General features: G+C 31.5%; 1 protein-coding gene across 2 annotated transcripts in view; it reads right to left on the bottom strand.

Annotated features, from left to right (window-relative positions):
* The window catches only part of LOC122631440, a 109,252-nt gene extending 97,657 nt beyond the window's left edge, over positions 1-11,595 (bottom strand). For both annotated transcript variants that reach the window (XR_006327707.1, XM_043817126.1), the window contains exons 1-3: positions 10,663-11,595; positions 10,143-10,270; positions 4,399-4,582 (exon numbers count right to left, since the gene is read on the bottom strand). The gene's annotated coding sequence lies outside the window, so the exon portion shown is untranslated. The remainder of the gene's footprint in view (positions 1-4,398; positions 4,583-10,142; positions 10,271-10,662) is intronic.
* Between the last annotated feature and the right edge of the window lie 1,968 nt (positions 11,596-13,563).

Below are 13,563 nucleotides of genomic sequence, written 5' to 3'. Positions count from 1 at the left end.
GACGGAGACTCTATAATCACGAAACATTATTCTTATTATCTCTCCCACCTGCGGGGAACGCAAATTAAGCCGTAGAGCTTTTCTGAAATATCCTTCTTCCTTCTTTCTTTCTCTTTCTCTCTCTCTCTCTCTCTCTCTCTCTCTCTCTCTCTCTCTCTCTCTCTCTCTCTCTCTCTGGAAGATATACAGGGTATTTCACTGATAATAAGATTTTTAAGAAATGTTTAGTAAGTCTCAAAAAAATTATATCATAACGTTAACAAAAAAAAAAAAAAATGTATTAACGAAACTCTCACGATGATTTTACTCAACTCTTCCATTTTTTTCTTTTCTTTTTCTCTTTCTTTCTTTCCTTCTTTTCTTTTTCTTTCTTTCTTTTTTTTTTTTTTTTCTTATTTTCTGTACTTTATGTGCAATATCCAAGGTATATAAGAGTTTCACATATCTTGTGCAAACAAAGAGGGTTTTGCGTGCATTTCAACAATTGCGTTTTCTTAACCACTCCGAGTTGGATGTGTCTCGCGTGCCCATGTGTACGTGTATACGAGACGGAAAGAGAAAAAGTAATAAAGAGAGAAAGAAAGATACATTTGTCCGATAAAAATTTCTCACTGTTTCAACGATATCAAGCATGCTTTCACAACGCTGTACTTATTTCCGAACGATTAAAACACGCTGATAATATTTCTGTTTTAATTGAAATGCCTGAGGATAAACGATACATCGAGATTTTATTTGAATTTTCGTCTGAGTTTAACAGCAAAAAAAAAGGAAAAATATATATATATATATATGTACATATGTATAAAAAAAAAATGTGTGATATCTCTCGAAGATACTTTGATCATTTGTTAATCGATTTATGGATGAGATTTTTTTGTACTTTGAATTTTTTTTTTTTTTATTTTTTTTTTCGATTTTTTTTTCTTTTTCTTTTTTGTTACGTATTTTGTAACATACGCGATAGCGTACAATTGATTCGAAAATTCACGATTCTTATCGAACGAACGCATACCACTTTAAATGAAACTAGAAATGTTTTTCTCTCTTCTCTTTTCCTCTCTCTCTCTCTCTCTCTCTCTCTCTCTCTCTCTCTCTCTCTCTTTCTCTCTCTCTCTCTTTCAATGATATAAAAGAAAATAAAAAAATTGTACGAGTTAAACGATTCGTCGGATCGTTTACAAAAAGAAAAAAAAAAACAAAAAAGAAACAAAAAAGAAGAAAGGAAAAGAACGAAATACGTGACATTTCCTAAAAAAAAGATAGAGAAAAAAAAGCATCACTATTAACCAATCGTCAAGTTTTTCACTCAATGTTCCAACCGAAAAACTCTCACTTGACAATGCATCCCGTGATGGTATTTTCAAAGGTTCAATCTTTCAGTATATCAAATATCTCCAATAATTTGACAATAGACTTTTAACGTGTATTTTTCAACTTGTTGAAAACTGTTACCTTTGAGAGTGAAAGAAAAAATTAGTAATAGAAAGTAAAAAAGAAAGAAAGAAGGATAAAGAGGGAAACAGAGAGAGAGAGAGAGAAAAAAAAGGAGAAGAAATTTAAAAAAAAAAAAAAAGAGAAAAGAAGAGAAAGGAGAAAGCGTTGAAAAATATTTTCACAGAAATTCAACGAAGAAATAGAGATTTACGAATTTGAAAATTGAAGAGACCCGAAAAAGACCCTTAGTCCGCCTCTATCTTGAAATAATTTCAACGTAGTAGAATGATTGGATGCAGTTAGTCGAAGATGCGACTTTGCAGGTAAAACTGAAAAGAAAGCGAGCGTATATGTTCCACAGCGTACATATATATATATATATATATATATATATATATATATATACATACATAGATACATACATACATACATACATACATACATACGTATGAAGCAAAAGCATAGAAGGACGCCGTGCCAAAGTGAGTTCGTGTGTAAACCCAAGGGACTCTGAAAGAGGCACTCAAAGTGTCCAAGACCCTCTAATGCGTCGTGACAGCAAGAAATAAGGTTGGCCTGGCACATTAGTCACGCTCTGACAATCGATTTTATATACAGACCGACGACGATCGAGAACGCGATTAAGGTGATCCATCAGACATAGCCGTGATTCGTTTCATCGTCTTCGTCGTCTACGTAAAGCAATGAAAGCCAACTTTGCCTTCGTCTTTACGTCAAACGACAGATTTTTCTACGTCGATGCATCTTCGACTTTTTCTTTATATTTCTTCTTTTTTTTTTTTCGTTCTTTCTTTCTCTCTTTCTTTCTCTACTCCTTCTTATTTCTCTATGTATTTTTTATTTTTTAACAGTAGGTAAAGTGCAATCGTCGTGCCGACTTATTAAATGGATATAATAGTATCTCCATCTTTGAAGAAGAATTTGTACGTTTTCTACGGAAAAATTTCCGACCGTTCGTTTTACCTCCTATGAGATTCCGAAGAATGATAAAATGGAGAGGGAGAAAGAAGAAAAAAGATTCTTTTCGTATCTCGTTCGTCGTTCACGTAGACGTTATAGTAGCGCACAACGAGGATACTTTAAAACTCTCTTCTTTTCTTCGATCGATGAAAATCTGTCGAAGGAATATAGAAAGAAATGAAATTATTTCCTATCTCGACGTTCCATCTTCGAGCAAATATGTACATATGTATGCACGTAGATATGTATGTACATACCCATGAAGCATAGGGGCAAATTTAACTTTCAAGAGATTCGAGGAGTTCGAATTTTTTTTTTTTTTTTATATATATATATCCCCATTAAAATAAATCAATCACGTACAATATATATTCTCTCGTTTCAATCGTACACGATGATGCCAAAATTCGAGCACGGTCGTTAAAGATATAGAAATAACAATGATATCAACGGCCGTTAGAAATATCACAAACGAAGGATTTATTACACATAGATATAAGAAAAAATTTATATCGCCGTGTAGCGAAGAGGCACTATTTGGACACTCTATAAAGCCCCGTACCAACTCTCTCCAACCATTTGCGTGTAAATCCACATCCGTGAGTACTACGTACTATATACACGCGTGTAATGTAAATACGTAGGAATGATAAAGACAAAAAGGAAAGAAAAAAACCTCCATGGAGTTTTCAATGTTGAAGCGTATTGCTAACGTGCCGAGGGAGAACGAAGAGCACGGATAAAATAATTTAAAAAAGATACAAAAGTGGCATGCGCCTATGGATAGGTATCTACTGGCCGGTAAATATGAATGGCTTTAATATTCCGTAAGCACGATGGCACCACTTTTTAAAGTTCATGCATATCCCAAACGTGAGTGGGAAATATTACGGAGCCATGTGAAGCTCTGGAATAAAATGAAGGAGGAGGAGGAGGAAGAGGAAGAGGAAGAGGAAGAAGAGACAAGACAAAAAAGAATAGAAAAAGTATGTGTAATACGAGTTGAAAAAAAAAGAAAGATGGAGGAATAAAGAAGAGAGAAAGAAAGGTATGCATTTGAAAAGAACCCTCGTCCTTTCTTTTCGATACGCCTGATTCTCGTTGCACGTCATTACCAATAGTAATTGACAAGACGATTCGCGAAGGTTCAATTTCATCGAGTAGAATCGGTACATCAGTTCGAACGAGAGAGAGAGAGAGAGAGAGAGAGAGAGAGAGAGAGAGAGAGAGAGAGAGAGTGAGAGAGAGAGACATAATTCGAACCATTTTGAAAATACCAGCAGTTGGAAATCACATGGATATCTATCTTTAGAGGTGAAAAAAAAAGAAAAGAAAAGGAAAAAAAAAAGAAGAAAAAAATGGCTCGTTAAAGAGCAGACCATCAATTTTCACCGTGGAATTTTACAGAGAGATGAAAAAAATCGTTGCAATTACTGTATTTCATACGGGTCTATATTCATTTTTATATACGTCTATGGTCATTCACAAATGTATCGGAGATTACCAAAGAGAAAAAAAGAGATTGAAATGGAGAGAGATAAATAGAGAGACAGATAAAGAAAGAGAAAGAGAGAAAGTGAGAGAGAGAGAGAGATCGAGAACGAAAAGAAATACAAGGGAAATGGTAAATTAAATGAATTATCCACTTTTAAATTCTGTGTCTGACTAAAGCTTTAAAAAGGTAGCATGAAAAAGTATCCACTAGACACGAACCCCCATGCATTCTCATTTGCGCCTCTATGCAAATCCGTTTCACTATTATGCACTATCTCTCGCTATATCTCTATCTCTGTCTCTGTCTCTCTATCACTCCCTCTATTTCCCCTCATCTACTTATTTATTTCTCTCTTTTTTTCTCATCTCTCTATCTTTATCTCTCTCTCTCTCTCTCTCCTCTCTTTCTCTTTCTTTCTCATTAAAACACTCTTTACACGCATACCAATCGACGGATGCAGCAACAATTTCAATCAAGTTACTTACCTATAACGAGGACAAAATTAAATTCGATAATTAGATGAGAATGGAGTTCACAAGGGTAACGAGGTTCAGTGAATAGAAGGAAAGTTATGCGTTGTCCTCTTTTCCTTTTTTTTTTTTTCTTTTTTTTTTTCATTACACCCTTCGTGTCCTTCGTCAAAGTATCGTCTATTTCGTCTACTTCATCCTAAAATAAAGAATTTTGTCTATTATTATTATTGTTGTTGTTGTTGTTGTTGTTGTTATCATTATCATTATTTTTTTAAGGGAAAGGAATAAAAAAAAAATAGAGAAAAGAAAAGAAATAAATCAAATACAAATATTCGTTTGGATCTTCCATTTGAATCTTCTATGGTCCGACCATTAATATTATCCTCGGCAAATGAATTCGCGGAGACAAATGAAATAAAAGCAATTAAAAGGCGTCGAATTTTCGTAAAACTCCTGTATTCTCGTACGTATTTGCATGCATAAATGTAGTAGTATATATATATATACGTACATATACACATATATACATACATATTATACATACATGCATAGATACGTACGGACGTACCTACGCATGAGTTTCGACACGAACGAAAGCGTTGCTACGCGACAAATCAAATTGTTCGACGTGCATGGAGCACGACCGCTATCCATACATTACTTTTTAATATCGCGTGAATGATGACCATCGAGAATCGACGTATGTAAAGGTGAAACATGTGCGAATTGAACGAGCAAACGAGCCGTATATCGTGTAATATCGTGGACGATGCTATATATACATATATATGTGCGTACGTACGTACATACGTATGTATGTATGTGTTGTGTGTGTGTGTATGTATGTATGTATGTATGTATAACGTATATATGTATAATGTATATATGCATGTTACGTCCTCTTTTATCGATGGAGAAGTGAGCGTTGAAATTTCAAAACTAATAACTTAAAATCGTCGAAGGATAGAAAAAGAAATCTGAAATACAATGTGGAACGTAAAATCATTAAAATAAATTTTCTATTTAAACAAAATTAATCGTTGGAAACGAGCGACACTTTCTCTCTTCACTTGATTGACATTTCATTAGATATTCACAGAAAAAAGAAATATCTTTTCGTAATATAAGAATCTCGTATTTTTTATTACTTTTGTTATCATTCTTTTTTTTCTTGTCGGCAATTATATATGTCAAGATATATACATATGTATGCTTGGTGAAAAGTTATTGCGTCTTTAACTTATTTAACAATTTCAAAGTACAACAAATTGTAGAAAGCTAAATGAAATATAGAAATGGAAAAGCTTGTTGACTTAAATGATACATTTTTAAATAATAGAAGGTGAAAATAGAGACCAGATACAATCAGACATAATTCGAAGAAAAATAATTCGAAGAAAAAATTAAATCGAATGCAAAGGATCAATTAAAAAAAAAAAAAACACTTGAGACATAGTAAATTAAAATATTTTCTTGATGATGAATGACAATATCGAACGTCTCAGGATACATCAAATGTTTTTTAACAATAAATTAAAAACAAACGATATACTTCAAGGAAGGATAATTAAACGAGATGCATTAGCTAGAAGCATATTACCATCAAAATAAGAGTTAGTCCGAAGTACTTACACGCGAGTAAACACACATTATTTAAGGATACGACTTGGAAATTTTTTACCCACAAACTGAAATAAAAAGGAGAAGTCAAAGATCCATTACTCATACGTCTCAAAGCATCGCTTTCAATTTAGGAGTTGATAAATTTTCTCCCTAAGGTATGTGTACAAAAACAAAAAGAAAAGAAAAAAAAAGAAAATGATAAAAAGTTTAATACATATGTATATAGGTGTACATCTATATAGATATTACGTGAAATGACCACTTTCATAAACAATAATAGATTATAACACACGATAATAATTTCTATTACAATGAAAGAAAACAATAATAATAATAATAATAATAATAATAATAAAATAAAAAACAAAAATCCATGAAATTTGTATTTGGTGGCAGAACGAACGATTTATTCGTTTAATAAATCGACCGATTATCGCACGTTAGCCGAGCAAGCTAGTTGGCAAAGATCGAAGAGTAAAATAGGGGGTGGATGGGTGGTTGGTGATAGAGGGGAAGTAGAAATACCAACGACGATTAGCCGAACGGTTCAGTTTGCTCGCTAGCGAGGACGGAACGCTTTTTCATTTAATTAAAACCACCCTTCTCTTTCGTTCTCCCTCTCCCTCACTCTCTCTCTCTCTCTCTCTCTCTCTCACTCTCTCTTTCTCACTTGCATGCTGTGGAAAAACGCTGATATACGTATAACCTACGTATTTATATATTTAATAGTAGCCGTGACCGTTCCTGTGCCTTAATTTAAACTAATTTACATTTCACATGTTCGCACCCCGTGGGTGCCCGATGAGGAAGGCTACCGCACGCGAGTAAGAATATGAGAGAAAGAGAGAAAGAGAGAGAGAGAGAGAGAGAGAGAGAGAGAGAGAGAAAGACAGAGAAACTAGTAGTAGATGCTCTGGCTTAGCGGCACCATTTATCTTGGTTGAATTTAATTTCACCTCGCCTGGAGAGTAAAGTGCCACTTATTCTTACGAACGCCACCAACGGTCGAGTACCTTCCACGAAACGTGGCTTGCGTTTCAGCCCTGTTGTCGCACGCGTTCCTTCGTTCCTTTCGTTCTTTTGTACATATACTCCTTTAAACCTGCACCACCTACCCCTCCCCCCTCCCACTCTTCCGCTCTTTCCCCTTATCCGCCACCTCCCTCCTCCTAAACGCGTGTTATGTTTTGCGACTTCTAAAACTGACTAAAACCAGGATCCTTTCCAACTTCGTTTTAAACACACACATTGTCTCCTTTCTTCCTTCGTTATATCTAATAGATAAAAATGGTTTTAAGCGATATTACTTTTTAGAAAAATAATTATCGATCGATTACTTTTGACTTAAAAATTATACGATAAATAAATTGGAAATTATGCACATTCTATGGGGGGAGAAAAGGAAGAGAAAGGAAAATTGTGTTTTAGTATTAATAAATATTATGTTTCAATCATTAATTCGTTCGGTTCGTTAATATTAATATTTCATTATATTTAAGAACATATGATTCTTTTAAATTCACGAATATTAATATAATATGAAATAAAGGAGGAAGAGATACAGAACAGCTATTAATGAAAATATACATTTCTCATAACGTATCGTGCAATAATAACTTCGAAATGTTATTTAATTATCATTTTAATCGAGACAAACTTTCGAATTCTTGGTTACAATTCGAGGTTACGGATTCTCATTAAAAACTTTCCTGAAATAATTTGCATAAATAAATAACTCTCATACTTCTGAGAGAATGAGAATCATGCCAGAAGAACAGTCCTACGATTCAATTAAATTTATATCTCGTTTCCCATTGTTTATATAATACTACTAAACTTTTTAGAAAAAAACATTCCTCGATACCTCGTTGTTACCAATGCTTTACGATATTAAAGAAAAAAAAAAAACTACTTACGATTATTCGTAATATTTAAAAATTATTATATTATATTAATTTTCGTTTAGAATTTTCTCAGATTATTCAAACTCTATATAACAAGCACTTCTATTTATTTGATTAATACTTTTATTTATTAACAGAAAGTGCTTTGTGAAATCAATGCTCGGTATACATGAATATTTCGATCAGCATAAATAACTGAACGTCAAGATCGCACAAAAATTGTGTATATCACGTATCGATAATTTATCATTATAAATATTGACAATATTTATTGAAGATATTATATCTAAAATATTTATTTAAAATATGAAAAAATACTGAATTCGATAAATACTAGCTCTCCTTAATAAAATTCACCTAATTCGAGTCTAACGTAATCACTGGAGAACGAATAGAGAAATTAGGTAGGAGAAAAATGTGGACAGAAAAAAAAAGAAAGTAAACTATTAACCAGACATAAGTTTTGGTCGAAATCGAGAGAATATTATAACAAAAGTACTGTGATTCGTGCAGCCGTCACCGGCAGCTGCTTTACATAGCTACCTTGCTAGCTCCATTACCTATTTTATTTTCCCACAAAACTGCCCCATTTTCCTAACTACCATGCCAACTTCGCCACATACCCCTCCTCCTCCTACTCCTCTTCTACCACCCCCTTCAACCCTTCTTCTCTGACTATACCCGCGTACAATCTCCGCAATTCGCCACATTTCGCTGTTTATAGTTTATATCAGTGGGGGTCAGGTTTTATGGAGTGCTCCACCCTCCCAACTAAAACGTTTGTCGTTTACAAATTTGAAATCGTGTAATGGACGGAACCATAAACATTTTCCATGTCTCAACCATTTCATTTTTACTATGACATATCGAGAGAGAAAGAGAGAGAGAGAGAGAGAGAGAGAGAGAGAGATTTTAATTTCTTAAATAAATAAATAATAATAGTAAAATAAAATAACAGAAATTGTACTGGAAAAAAATGACGACATATTTGAACGTTCGTATATCTATTATATATATCCGAACATTACTCATGTATATTTAAATCAACCATTGACGCACTTATGATAAGAAGGAATTAGTACATGGCGGAAATAAATTTGATATTTTACGCTAATATTCGTCCATGCGATAGGGAAAGAAAAAGAGAATGAAAAGAGACAAAAAATGAGAGAGAAAGAAATAAAAGAATATTTAGAAATCGATGTTTATTTCAACGCTATATGAATTTTTATATTTTATCGAAAAATATGGTTTCTGGAAAGGGATATTGTTTTCTTAGAGCGGAATAGTAATAACGAAAATAAATAAATAAATAAATAATGAAACATAAAAGAGACATGAAAAAAATATATGGATAACTACGATTATCATAAATATATAATTAAATTTTTCCTGTAAAATAAATACGGACGAGTCATGTAAAAAAATATTATTTACTGATAAAAACGTAGTCATTATTTTTATTTTTTAGTCAATTAGTAATAGTAATTTAGTTCGGTCATATTATTTTAATTTTTAGTTAAATATAATCATTGTTTAATTTTTCCCTTTTTTCTTTTTTTTTTTTTCTATAAAAAGAAAAGAAGGTCAAAAAAATATATGAGCGAATAATTAACGAGAACGTTCGAGAAGGACAGTAGTTATAAGAAAAATGTTATGTATCATACCAGTAATAATACACTAAATGAAGTGTAAAATTATCGAAAAATTAAGTTAATTTCCATGTTATTAGTGAAAATGATAGCATAAAGATCAATGAAATATTTTCACGAGCAAAATGTGTCCGATAGTATCGTTCGATTGGTTAGAAAAAAAAGGAAAAAGAAAAAGAAAAGATATACTTTATAACTCGTTCCTTTTCTTTTCTTTCTTTTTTTTCTTTTTTTATTTTTATTTTTTACTTTCCTTTATCTTCTTTTTATGTATGTACACATATAATAGGAAGGTCACACGTGCAAGAAACGATAAGCTAGGAACAACGTACGTGAGGCACCTGCGGTTAGGGGATTCGATCTACCGATTTCAATAATAGCATAAAATTTACATCTCTGCTTGGGAAAGCATGAAAAATGAATTACACGAATTCGAACAGAATTTTCGAGTAAAAGTTGTATGCAATGAGGTTATATACGAATCAGTGCGCGAGAATATACCCGTTCACTCGGCCATGCAATACAGGTTATTTTTTATCGCATTTTTCAAAATTTCGTTACAATCACAAAAACTTACCAACTTTTCTACTGTCCGCCCATGTCATGAAATACAAAGCGATTCGTTTTATTTCACGTTCGAACATAGCGACGAATCCTAAGAATTTTAACGATTTAACGGCACTATTGCTGCTACTATTGCTGCTGCTACAAAAAAAAAAAAAAGAATAACGAACATCGTTTGTATCGAAATAAAAAATGACAACATATTCCGACAGATGTCGTTAAAAATACGTTTAACATATATTACGTACGAAATTTAAAATTGTTCGAAATCAATATCGAAAATCAAATAAACATTGCGTTATCATCTGATATTAAAAAGTCGAATTTTTATCAAATATTATTATTATTATTATTATTAATATTATTATATCGTTTTTTTACGAAATGATAAAAGACACATGTCTATATGACAGAAGTTTTTCCACCGATGTACACACTCCTATGTGTACCTATACACGGATGCACAAAAGTTGTCCGCCATCAAGAGACATATCGCTTTCTGGAAATTGAATATGTCACTTTCAAATCTTTACCTTTATCTTTTATCCTTCTTCATTTTGTCTGCAACGATATCTTCTTGACGATTTTGGCCCTCCTAGCGAGAGAAAGACGGAGAGAGAGAAAGAGAGCGAGAGAGAGAGAGAGAGAGAGAGAGAGAGAAAGAAAAGGAAAGAGAAAATTGCATCTCGGAGAATAGCTGCAGAGGAATATGTCTTTCCTCGGTATGAATATTCCCGATGCACACAGACTTTGATCGTTATGAAAATGCAACTCAACGTGTCAACGAAAACGTTCGCCATCCGGAAAATTTATTCCCATTTGAATCCAAATCTTTCTTCGTTTTTGTAAAATCGATTAAAGGAATTTCTTTTTCTATAACTCGAAAAAAATCGACGATTTCATATTGCAAATTATTATATTATATCATTATATAATTGAATAATATCTTCTGAAGAAAGTATATGTTAGGTTAAGCGAGGACAATTAGTTCGAATTTTAACAATTTTGAAAAAGAAGAAGAAAAATATATCGAATAAAGTACTTGATTAATATGGTCTAATTGTTTCATTTATAAAACACAGAATTAAGATTTTCTTTTAATTTTTATCTTTTATTCTAATCGTAAATCAACCACGATTAGATTATAAAATGCAACTGCATCTTTAATGTATGTTAATTTCGCTAGATGGCGCCGAATTTAATGCCCCGCCAATTTTAAAACGAACATTCTATAAATATTTGACAATATACATAGATAAATATATAATAGCAATTATGAAAATTTGACAAAAAATAATGTAAACAGAAACTTAACATTCTCTAATCGGCGATAAATTGCAACAATAGAAACTTCACTAAATATTTTCTTTTCGATAAAAAAGATTCAACTATTTTCAAATGAAACCATTACATGTATTTTTTAATAATAATGTAAAAAAACCATTCTAAATTTACTGAAGTATAATTCTACACACACACACGCGCGATATATACAACATGTCCCGTTTGTTTCGAAAAATTGAAATACCTCGTGAGAAACTGAACCTAGCAAAAAAAATTTTTTACAAATTCGTTTGGTACGAAAGGGCATATTATATGATGCCAATTTTTTTTTCAGGTCGAACGGCGAGGGAAATTTCAAAGCCAAATTCATTTCTTTTTAATGGAACTATATATGATAGTCCAATGATATCTGTTGAGAATTCAACAACGTGTGATACAAGATCATTTATTATTATAAAATTTTATAAATTATATTACAATTTGTGAGTCCCTAAGAATTATACCCTTATATCACCTGTTGTCGGCTGTTAAACTAAATGCTACGAACCTTTTATCTCCTTTTATACTTCTCAAATTATGTAGTTAAACGAAGTTTATTTGATAAGAAAGAAAAATATCTTGTTAATCCACTAGATATTCCAAATTTTCAAAATAAACGCTGTCTCTATTATACGTAGGTGCTTATCGATATTTTTTTTTTTTTTGAGCCATATAAATAAAATTATATCTAATCACACTTTTTTCTAGATATTAAGATAAGATTATAGTGTTAGTACATATATGATTAGTACGAACAGTGTTATATATATTCGAGTAGTATATTATTATAGACCTATATATTTAGTTGTGTCTCGTTCAAAGTGAAGACGGTAGTGACGCGCATGCGCATAATCGTACACCTACACGTCACATTATACGTAATGTTCTAGTGGGAATAGCAGTACTACGCTCATGGCAATATATCTACTTTTACCGTGCCTCTGGGTCTCGTTTACCGGCTTCAAATTCGTTGACTTCTCTATATAACATTCCATTTCAACTAGGATTGCACGAAAGAGAGAGAAAGAGATAGAGATAGAGACAGAGAGAGAGAGAGAAAGGTAAAACAGAGTGACGAATATGATCGATCGACTCCATTTTAAAGTGTCATATGCAAGAATGAATAATTAATATTAATTTCTAATGAATTAATACAAAATTACATTGGTAGACTCATCAATTATTCCCCTCCATTGGATGCAAGAATGATTAATAATTAATATTAATTTCTAATGAATCAGTATAATTACCTTTAACAATGTTTATATATTTATTTACCCGCCTCTGATGCATGAAACTTAAAATTTGTTGAATTTATTTATTTCTCTAGATTTTAACATAGTGTAACTTTTTATAATGATAATTTATTTTTCCTTTTCTTTTTCTTTTTTTTTTTTTTTCTTTTTCTTTTTCTTTTTCTTGCTTTTTTTCCTTATTATCAATAATATACGATAGTCGATAAAAAATTTAACTTCTTCGAATATTTTTGAATACATTTAGATAAATATTCATTGAAAAATTTTCAGTTCTTCATTCAAATATATATTTTTATCAAGTTGAAGATATTACCGTAAATAAATAATAACATTTTATATATTACTTTATATTATAATTTTTTATAATATAAACATATAATATATATATATAATTTTATAATAATAAACATATATATATATATACACTTTGATTTTTTTTAATATTTATTCAGTCATGGTGAAGTTTCTTTGAAATTTAATTAGGCCTCAAGATATAAACGTATTTCAAAAAATATATATATACATATATATACAAATTTCAAAAAATATTCTTTCTTACAATTAGTCCGTCTGTCTTAACACGTAATTTCTAATGACCTTTTGTTATTAACATATTGTCTACAAATTGATAAGACTCAGATACTTAAGGAATTTAATCGTTAAAGGTAATTATGTGATATTACGTAAAGCATTACGTAAAAGTTAAAAAAATAATTAGGCTGAATTGTTATATTAATAGTCGCAAAGCATAAGTCACGTTCAGTACAAGTTTAGAAATTTGGAAGGTAGTACTATATTCTACATATAAAGAACTTACATTTTAGAGACTGAACCGTTAATTCGTTGAGTGAAATA

Source organism: Vespula pensylvanica, chromosome 9 (assembly GCF_014466175.1).
Source record: "Vespula pensylvanica isolate Volc-1 chromosome 9, ASM1446617v1, whole genome shotgun sequence".
In the NCBI taxonomy this organism is placed as follows: domain Eukaryota; kingdom Metazoa; phylum Arthropoda; class Insecta; order Hymenoptera; family Vespidae; genus Vespula; species Vespula pensylvanica.
This window is presented reverse-complemented; position numbering and strand designations above follow the sequence as displayed.